The following is a 10,929-nucleotide window of genomic DNA, read 5'->3' as shown; positions in this document are numbered from 1 at the left end:
GAAAAATTAAAACATTGTGGAAGTGACTCGTGTTTATTCTAGGCTTACTTCTTCCTTATTTCCTGGGGAAATCCACTGTGTGTTCTTTTTCCGGAGGTACTCAACGCCCCACTGATTTCAGTTAAAAGACGTTAGTGAATCATAGCTTCCTAAATGTTCTTGCTGAGAAATATAGATGTGTTGTAACTACCCAGCCTCCAACACAAATGCTTCATCAAAGCAGTAAAAAAAAACAAAAGCCAACATTGTAATACAAACATTAATAACCAAGCATTTCAAATTGGATGACAATTTACGAGTAAGATCTTTTCCACACTTCTTTCTGCTTGTCTTACGTTTTCTAGGCATGAGTCTAAGCAGTTTTGCCTTTGTTCCACCACTTTCCCCCAAAAAACCTGCTCTTTAGCACTAACTCTGAGCAAACACCAATCCTGAGAAAACCCGACAGATGTTTGCTCCAATTCAGAAGTGAAGTGTGGGTTTTCATGGGGTAAGCAGGTGTGGGTGAGCCTTAACTGACGCATGGATGATGGAGCAGGAGTATAATCACTGTTAAGAAACATTCTTACCACAGCTTCTGGTTGGTTCGAGAGAATTGCTTCACAGTTATGAGGCTGTTTTCCACCGAAAGAAGAAGGCAACTCCTCTAAACAACAGAGCAGAGAAAAATTCATCTTCCTGTTGCTCACTGACCATGCTCTTTGTGGAAAGAATGTGTCATAGGACTGCTGTACATATTTACTGTCCTCTTGAGTGGTCTAACTGGCAATCCCTCTCCTCTTCCCAGGGAATTCTGGGAATTGTAGTTCTGTGCGGGGGGAGGGGTCATCTAACAACTCTCAGCCTGCTTAAACTACACTTCCCAGGATTCTTTGGGGGTGAGGCCATGACTTCTAAAAGTGATATGATGCTGCTTTAAATGTATAATAGCATTGATGGGACCAATTACTAGCACTCATTGTGTCAGATTGAAAGTGTAGGAGGGGGCACAGCTCAGTCAGGGGTGACACTCAGGGTTCATATGCAGAAGGTCTACACTTCAATCCTTGCCATCTCCTATTTAAAAAGGATCAGACTGTCACTCTTGAGAAAGATCCTTTTCTGCCTGAGACCCTAGAGAACCACTGCAAGTCAGAGTGGATCAGGCATAGGCAAACTCGGGCTCCATATGTTTTTGGCCTACAACTCCCATGATCCCTAGCTAACAGGTCCAGTGGTCAGGGATGATGGGAATTGTAGTCCCAAAACATCTGGAGGGCTGAGTGTGCCTATGCCTGGAGTGGATAATACTTGGCTAGATAAATAAAACAGACTGATTTGATATATGTCCTACTGACTGAAAGTGGGTCTCTGCAGGGTGTATTTTTACCAGCACTTTAATCAGCGCGAGTCTTTCCAATGAAGCACTGCAAATTCAGTCTATGTCGTTGGTTTTTTCTTCTTCTAATGTGTTATGATCTGCTGTGAAACATTTTACAACTGCATCTATCAATAGCATTAGCTGACTTGGTGAGATAGTGGAAGCAACATAAACTTGAATGAGTTCTTGGAATTGGTAAGTACTCCGCAGAAAATCATCTGGAGCAGAGGAGTAAATATCACATGTGGTAAGTTGTGTTAAACCCATTATGGTATTCCCTGCCCAAACTATGAGGGTTTAACTATGGTGCTTGTCTGACAGGGAAACTCTTTTTGCTTTAATTTTATTTAACAAGAATAGGACCGAGATTGCAGGGGCTTTTACTGTACTCTTTTTGGCACCAGCTAACAGCATTTTTGTTTAGGCAAGCCTATCTAGATATGTAGAATGTCGACATCTGCTTTTCAGCGTATTGTTGATTTTAACTATTTTTTATTTAAATCGTTGCTTTAAACTTGTTTCTGCTGTTGGTTTTCTTGTTTTGCTAGTTTGTAAACCACTTCAAGGTCCCTTGCAACCAGAGGGGATATAAACCTTGTAAAATAAATACCACACAAATATTAGTGGCATGCAGCATGAGTCGTGCATGCTAGCTGAGGATAATGGCAGTTGTAGTCCAAATATCAAGAGGACAAGTTAGGGGGAAGGCTGCTCTGCAGACATCTGGTCTCCCAACCCAGACTTCGCTATTTCACTGCCTTGAGAGTTGCAGCTTCTCACCTGCCCCTGCTACTTCCTTGTTTCCTACTCCTGTTGGTGGGCCAAATTTCACCCAGAGCTGCCTTCCTCAATCTGCTCACTTCCTCCCAATCTTTGTGAGGGCAGAGTGCTTTCCTTGCACACTGGCCTTGAGCCAAAACAGCTGCTTTACCCCATCATCCCAGCAGTGAAGAGACCCTGGAAACCCCCAGAGGCCAGGTGAAGTTAAGCAGGGGGGCGCATCTGATTAAAAATATATGAATGAGGACAAAATATTCCTCTCTTGTGCCCTGTCGGTCTGCTATGATGTCAGGCATGCCAGCTTCTGTGACGCCCAATATATGGGAGCACTGATCACTACACACATTCCAAATACAGTGGTACCTTGGATGTCAAACTGAATCCGTTTCGGAAGTCCATTCGACTTCCAAAACATTCGGGAACCAAGGTGCGGCTTCCGATTGGCTGCAGGGAGCTCCTGCAGCCAATCGGAAGCTACAGAAGTCGTATCAGATGTTTGGGTTCCAAAGAACATTAGGAAACCAGAACAATCACTTCCAGTTTTTGTTAAAACGTTCGACTCCCAAGGCTTTTGAAAAGCAAGGTATGGCTGTACCCTTTTTTCGCACTCCTCTGTAGAACCACAGAAGGCTGTATGTTTAAAGCAACACTTCCCACTAAAACAGGGGCAAGGAAACTCTGGTCCTCCACATGTCAACAAACTCTCATTCCCATCAGCCCCAGGCAGCATAGCACATGGTTAAGAATGATGGAAGGACAAGATGGTTGGACAGCGTTCTCGAAGCTACAAACATGAGTCTGACCAAATTGCGGGAGGCAGTGGAAGATAGGAGTGCCTGGCGTGCTCCAGTCCATGGGGTCACAAAGAGTCAGACATGACTAAACGACTAAACAACAACAAGAATAATGGAAGTTGTCATCCATCGACACCTGGAGGGCCACCAAAGTAAACTAACAAATCATCTGTCATGAAGTGGCAGGACAATGGGGAGGAGGCAGAGGATCCTTGTGAGGGGTGTAACTTGGACTGGGACACACCGGGGCAGGCAGGGGATGAGGAAGGAAGTACTCACAGGGTGTCAGAGTATGGAGAGGGGATGGGGGTCAGTGCACGTGAACCAGAGCAGAAGGACCCATCATCAGAACCAGGGGAACCGTCTCCACAAACACGAAAGGCTCTGAAGCATAGGGAGCAGCGGGCGGGGTGCTCTAGGATGTAGGCAACAACCCAGCTCACTAGCTAGCCAAGAGGGGCTTGCTAGCTCTGGAAGGAGATGTGTGATTCCTCAGCTGGAGTAGGCTTGGAGCAGGTGAGGGTCACATGCCTCGTCAAGCCCAGATGCTGTAATCAACAGGCAAAGCACAAAAGGAAAGCAGGGCTGAGGTGCTGTGTCTGCTCAGCTGCCCATGTTCAAGGACCTCAGCTTGTATGCTCTAGGATTTCGGTGGCACTGGGCTTCGGTTTGGACATGTGGATTGACCCTGGACTGAGGACTTGGCATGCTAGCTTGCTGCCAGGTAGGCCCAGGGGTGTTGCTGAACTACAGCTCCCACTAGCCCCAGCAAGTATGGCCCAGATGGTGGCAGGTGAAGTTCAGCAACATCTGGAGAGCCAGAGTCCTCCACTTAACATAAGCTGGCTCTTGACCAACATGTTGCTGCCTCTTCCATGGAAGGGCTATGTTCCATTGAACATAGTGATCAAAGCTAGTGGTTTAAGAATGACATATTTTCACAGGAAAGTGATTCATCTACCAAGAAGCTCCTGCTCATTACTGAGGGGTGTCCTGAGTTGCATGCTCAGATCATGTGCGATGGGGCTCCCTATCACCCCATGTGAACTGAGAGTGCACTTACAAAAACCCATCACTTCCTTATAGCTGTGGGTTACAGGGGAAGATGTATTTATTTAGCCAGGCAGGCATTTAAATACTGCCTATTCAACAAAGTTCTCTCTGCGGTGGGAGGTGTGCAAGTTGTATTTCAGAAAAGGTTAGTCAGTGCTGTCAGTCAGAGCCTCTGATAAGTTTCTAAAGAACCTAAGGCTCCCCTGAACTACTGTTTCAAAATCACATAGCTAAATCATGGAAACATAAAATTTAAATACAGGAATGGACACTCCACTCTGGATCCTGGTAAATCTACCAGAGACATACTTGTACAGTTCATATATGGCTAACGCAACAAATGTTTTAACAATATTTCACAAACCATTAAAACTGGAATGAGTGCTTGATTTTTTTAGTCATCTTGATCTCCTAGATGTCAGTGAAACCAAAGTGCATGAATCTCAGAAATCTGGTTTGTCCAGTTTGTGTACTTTCCTCCTAAAGTTCTGGGATATTTTCCCTTGATCACAACCTCCAGTTACATTCTTTTCTAAATTAGATTTTGATTCTTTCTGGTGTCTTTCTACTGTGGCGATGGTATATAAATAATACAGGACTTCTTATTACATATTTTCAACTGATTGTAAATATGTAAAAAATAAATAAGCCATAGTGCTTCCCCCCCCCCTAAGTCAACAGGGTCATGATCCAAAACTTCTAAATTCAGGAGCTTCCTGTTCTCTTCCATGCCCTGTGTGCGTACATGCACATAAAATTTATTTTCCCATGGGAAGCTTTTTTTCCCATTAAAGGAACAGAAAAGCTTTTGCATGAGCATACTGAACATGCACATTACAGTGACTGCCTAGATTTCCACATCTAGGCTGCAAATGAAACATATTAATGTAATTCCACATCCATGATAGGAACATAAGGAGCTCCCTTATCCTGAGTCATCTTGGATAGCCACAGGCATCATTGGCAAGTGGAGTGGAAATTTACAATTCTTTCAGCAGCGGGCTCAGTTTAGGGAGCCACACTCTGGGGATGGGGAAACAAGAAGAGGCGTGAGCAGTTTCAAAATGGCCTTGGTGCTCAGGTGCTTGAGGGTTTCCCAAAGCATCCAGATGGTCCTTATGAGAACAGGATGCTGGCCCTGGATAGCTCAGTTGGTTAGAGCATGGTGCTGATAACGCCCAGGTTGCAGGTTCGATCCCTGTATGGGACAGCTGAATATTCCTGCAATGCAGAGGGTTGGATTAGATGATCCTCAGGGTCTCTTCCAGCTCTACAATTCTGTAATTCTCTAATTCTAAGACTAGATGGGCCAGCTGGCTCTTGTTATGTACTTGGTAAGCCTGCCAACATTTGGTCTGGCTAATTTAAGGATAGATTTATTACAGGACCAGGTCACGATGAAGAGGCCAAAACGAGCAACGGTAGCAGATTCAGTGTCAATGTCAACTGCTTTGGGTCATGACAAGTGCCAACATGAAGTCAGATGAAAATGTATTTACTGTTAGCGTTTTTTACTGTTGAGCTATTTTGAAGGGAGAGAATGTACCAGAATGCCCAATCAGATCTAAAGCTAAGGCCATTGGCTCCCCTTTTGTGAATGGGGCAGAGGGCCCTATCCTCATATAGTGTACTGGGCTCTGGAAATCTTCCCGGGACCTCTATGTTACGAACAAGGAGTGAATGATCTTTTGAGTTATAGAGAAGTAAGGTTTTGGCCTGCTTCATTAGAAGATGGTAGACTGCAGTGCTTCCTGAAGGAATGAAGAGAATTGTGAAGCACAGCTCAGTGAGTGTCCTGAGTTGTTGATGTTTTTGCATGCCTAAAAGTCAGGGAAGTTGTCTGCCTTCACAATTGCCTGTCTGCTCTGAGAGAATTCTGAAATGAACAGTTATAGTTGTGGGGCAGGGGGGGAATCAAGGTATGGAAAGCTAGTTTGATTTCCTCACCATTTTGTTTCTCCATTCTCCCCCATTCCATTGCTGTAAAATTTAGGGTGCACATGTAGGAAAATTCCTTGAGAGAAATGACACTTTATTTTAGCACACAGAACAATCTCCCAAAATGACCTCAAATATTCCTCTGCGGTTGGGGGAAGGAAATGGGGACAGCTTCCCCCTTGTCTTTTCACTTGCAAATCCTGTTCAAATCCTGTTAATAAAACTGCCAGGGATGCAGGCCCTTACCCCTCCCTGCAAACCCAGCCTGGCAAGTTTCTGTTAAGCTGTCAATAGATATTAGTTTGTAAATAAAGAATTTAGAAACTAAAAGCAATGCCCTGGCTGCCCAGGAAATGCAATATCAGATATCCTGGCAGACAGGAGAGAAGCGTCATGCTCAAATTTCTGTGGGACACTGCCTCCTGTGATGTATATATGATGCTTTTGGGGTGGTCTTGGGCTAAGGAGTGTGCAATTTTAAAAGTCTTTATAGGGGCTTGCACACCATTGTTCTGGGTCTCTCTTACCTCCTTGCAATGAGGGGAGGGAACTCTGAACAGAGAAAGAGAGATCTGCCTTGCTTTCCACTGGATCCTGCCTCCATCCATTCTGCTCTGACCCATCATGGACTTAGGGAACTAGAGTCCCATGGGGAGTTGAGCAGCAAAAGCCAAACCCCAATTTTTACATGACCATATGCTTCATCACTTTTCCTTTTTCCATTAGTATTCTTTATTGCTTTCATTTGTGTTCTCTATTCCTTGAAATAATGTAACAGAATAAATCTAGCAGCAGCAACAGCAGCAGTAGCAGGATTTATAAGGAGTTTTGGAAGGTTTGGTGAGTCACAAGCGTGGTAGGCCTGACGTACAGTGCAAGAATGCAGGAAGCTGTAGAGGGCAAAGGTTTTGACAACAGCAGTGTCTTGTGACGTAAATGGAATACAGAGTTTGGCTGAGTGAAGTGAGGCTTTGGCTCAATTATGGGGTCACCAAAGTGTGGTTCCCATGATACAGTGTATCCTGGAACTCACTGCTAGACGAAGAACTCAAACTCCCAGCTTGGTTTCTGCCCAAGACTTTAATGCATAAATCAGATCAGTACATACACAAAGCAACAGAGATGGAGTTAACTGCTCCGGCACCCAGAGCAGCGTGCACCTGGGGATGGGGCTAGTGTCCCAAGGGGCGGGGCTAGTGTCCCAGGGGGTGGAACGAATGTCCCAGGGGGAGGGGCGAGCCTCGGGGGGGGGGCGCAGCCATCCATCTTCCACCTGACAGTCCTTCTCTTCTCTTTACCAGGCTAAACATACCCAACTCTCTCAATTGTTCCTCATAAGACTTGGTTTCCAGACCCTGGTAATCTTGTCCGCTCTCCCCTGCAAACATTCTTGTCCATATCATTCTTAAATGGTGGAGCCCAGAGCTGGACACAGTACTCCAGATGTGGTCTGACCAAGGAAGAAAGTAGCAATGCTATTCATTCCCTTGATTGGGGCACTATACTTCGGTTGTTGCAGCCTAGAATAGCATTAGCATTTTTTGTTTCCTGCATCACATTGTTGACTTATGTTAAGCTGGTGGTCTACTAAGACTCCTTTTATATGCCTGTTGTCTTTGTCCATGGGGTTTTCTTGGCAGGGATACTGGAGTGGCTTGCCGGTTCCTGCTCCAGGTGGATCACATTTAGTCAAAACTCTCCACTATGACCTGTCCATCTTGGGTGGCCCTGCACAGCATAGCTCATAGCTTCTCTGAGTTATTCAAGCCCCTTTGCCACGACAAGGTAGTGATCCATGAAGGAGATCCTGAAGCTGAGGCTCCAATACTTTGGCCACATCATGAGAAGAGAAGACTCCCTGGAAAAGACCCTGATGCTGCGAAAGATTGAGGGCAAAAGGAGAAGGGGACGACAGAGAACAAGATGCTTGGACAGTGTTCTCGAAGCTACCAGCATGAGTCTGACCAAACTGCGGGAGGCAGTGGAAGACAGGAGTCCCTGGCATGCTCTGGTTCAAGGGGTCATGAAGAGTCAGACACAACTAAACAACAACTAAGACTCCTAGATCGTTTTCACATGTGTCTCCCATCTCATATTTGTGCAGCAGATTTTTCCTGCCTAAGTGCAGAACCTTTCATTTGTTCTGATTGAAATTCATTTTGTTAGCTTTGGCCCAGTTTTCCAACCTGTTAAGGTCATATTGAACCCCAATTTTTTTGTCAGCAGCATTGGCTGCTGTTTTCAAGAGGACCAGGAATGAGCTTTTATATTTATAAGAAGTAACAGAGGCACTGTATGTAAGAAGAGAATGATGGTCAGCTGCAAGAATGGACTTACAACAAGTGAAGGGTCAAGTGGATATTAAAGAAGAGATGATGTGGCTACAGGAGGAAATGATTATTTTTAAGAGATTGTATTAAATTAAAGTGATTTGGTTTGATTTGCAATAATTTTGAAAACTAATAAAAAATAATTTATTTATTTTTTAAAAAATGTAATGAGCTAGATGGCTGGACTGTAGGAACTAGAGAAAAGAACTGAAAAAGTGCACATGTATTATGCTTAGTAAACCAGGGTTACCATATTTCAGAAAGTGAAAATCCGGACACAAAAGTTGTTGAGCTTTTTTTTTTTTTTTTTTGCTTTTTGCAAATAATGTAATCTTTAAGCTAGTTATAAAATAAGGAAAATCACCCAAGAAATCAGTACTTCCAATATGTGCACCCACCTATGTCCGGGTCTTAGATATATCTAAGTCACCTCCAGACCTACAGAATTCAGTCACAAACTGGAAATTTTGCTCCAAGCAATTAAAGTCGACTAAAGTGATCTGTTGTTCTGACACAACAAATCCCCCCTTTTTTTATTTACAAAATGACTTTTGTGGTTAAGAAAGCAATGGGGAAATGCACTACAATGTGTGGGATAAACATTTAATTAACAGGAAGTGTGAACCAGTGTGAAAGCAAATCAAGGTGGAATCAGGTTGGATACTCCCTGTCATGTGACAGTCCCACAAACAAATCAGAATGAGCATAGGAGCCAACACCTAGGGGCCAAGGTGTCTTCAGCCCCCCCAATAAAATATTTGATGGGGCCTCCCCCCCAAGTTGATGAACATTGCCATTCAGATGGAGTGTGCACACCACATCATATGATTGATTATGCAGGGTGGGGCTTACCTGCCCCATCAATATTTTATTCAAGTTGGCACTCCTGAGGATGAGTGCTCTATAAAGACTAAGCATCCTCTAACCTCCAGATAAGCTTTGTGCAGCAAATGAAGATGAATTGTATAATAAGTAGGTCACCCAAGTTCACAGACTTCAGCAAAAAAAACCACCCTGCTTCCTTGTTATATGCAGGGAAGGACAGTGATCAGACAACCATCTGCTGATCATTCACTGTAGAGAGAAACATAGCTAGAGTAACTCTCCCCTGCAATGCTTGAAGAGGAGAAGATCATCACTGCTTTCTGCTGGGCCAGCAGCATCATATGTGAGGTGTTTTGCAGCTCACACTTAGCAAGTAGTGCCCCCACAGGAAAGCAGGATTCAGATTCTTTTCCTGCTCAATACATGTCTGTGTAGATGGGGGACACCCTGTTTTTTGGGTGGGAAAAGCTTTCTGAAACTTGAATCCTAGCACACATTTGCCAACAGAAGCAGGTGCAATACATGGTATCGTTTTACTTTCATTCTTTCCCCCTCCCCCTTCTTGCTTAAAATAGGACAGCCATTATGGTGATACAGGAGGAATAGAATTTCTCAGGCCTAGAAATAGGTTTACAGCAATGAGCCCTCTCAAATTACTATTTTGCAATTGCCTTCTTTTTCCTTTTAATTTTTTCTAAGTATTCCACATTATTGTGGCTCTCTCTCTCTCTCTCACTCTCTCTCTACACACACACACACACACACACACATATATTCTCTTGTAATTTTGTCGCTGAAGCTTTGCAGTCCATTCAAACTAGTATGTGACCCAGGTATTTAAAATAAAAAGGCATGTGTGGTAATAAACATTTGGAAAGTCCACCAAACTCATATCCCAAATTCTTCTCTGAGAACTTGAGGCCATTTTGAATGCAAGAACATTCCCTTCAGTTGTTAGATTCAGATATTTCATGTAAATTTCTGAGATATGACTACCTTCGGGGCTTATTCAGACCTCTGCCACTTTCCCCTGGGGAAAACCTGAGGTTTAGTGCTGAATCAGAACAAGCAGCAACTGGGTTTTTCACAGACTGCCATTTGTTCCAATCAAGCGCTAAAGAGCAGGTTTTCTGGGGGAAAGCAGGGCAGAGGCAAAACCACTCGGACCCATGCCTAGAAAGCATGGGACAAGTGGAAAACTGCTTGAACCTGTGCCTTCTAGGCATGGGACAAGCAGAAGTGTAAGTGAGCCCTTAGTTTAGCTAAACAAATAGATATTTGTGATTTTCCAATATGGCAGCTTTCCTCCAACATGGAGTTTTTGGAACTTTCAGGATGTTTATCATGACTCTGTGATTTTCAGCATTTATTCTAAATCAATGTTTCCCAATCTTGGGTTGCCAGTTGCTTTTGGACTACAGTTCCCATCATCCCTGAGCACTGGTCCTGCTAGCTAGGGGTGATGGGAGTTGTAGTCCAAAAACAGCTGGGAAACTCTGCTTTAAATGGCTGGGCTGTGTTGGTTGGTTGGTTTATTTATTTTTGCAAATTGCACCATATACACAGCAGGTCCAGTGCACTCCTGAGGCATGATGAAGCGGTTGTCTCAGGACCACAGACTCTGGACAGGTGAGAGGGGTGATGGCAGGCATTGGCGCCACATTTTTGCATACCCTCACGCCCATCCCTGGCCTCCTTTCTTTTCCAGTAAGGCCACCTCCCAGTGACTGCAGAGAAAGAGGAGGCAGGGTTGGCATTTTCCATTGTGCCTGGAGTGGCTCAATTTCTCTCTTGACTCATAGGCTATTAAAAGTTGGGCGTGATGCAAGAGTTGGCTAGACAATAGCTG

At 44.2% G+C, this 10,929-nt stretch overlaps 1 protein-coding gene across 1 annotated transcript in view; it reads right to left on the bottom strand.

The window, feature by feature from the left end:
- The window catches only part of CALB1 (calbindin 1), a 185,011-nt gene that overhangs the window by 63,025 nt on the left and 111,057 nt on the right, over positions 1-10,929 (bottom strand). The window lies entirely within an intron of this gene.

This window comes from Podarcis raffonei, chromosome 7 (assembly GCF_027172205.1).
Source record: "Podarcis raffonei isolate rPodRaf1 chromosome 7, rPodRaf1.pri, whole genome shotgun sequence".
Taxonomy (NCBI): Eukaryota; Metazoa; Chordata; class Lepidosauria; order Squamata; family Lacertidae; genus Podarcis; species Podarcis raffonei.
The sequence above is the reverse complement of the archived record's forward strand: the minus strand, read 5'-3'. Positions and strand labels throughout refer to the sequence as shown.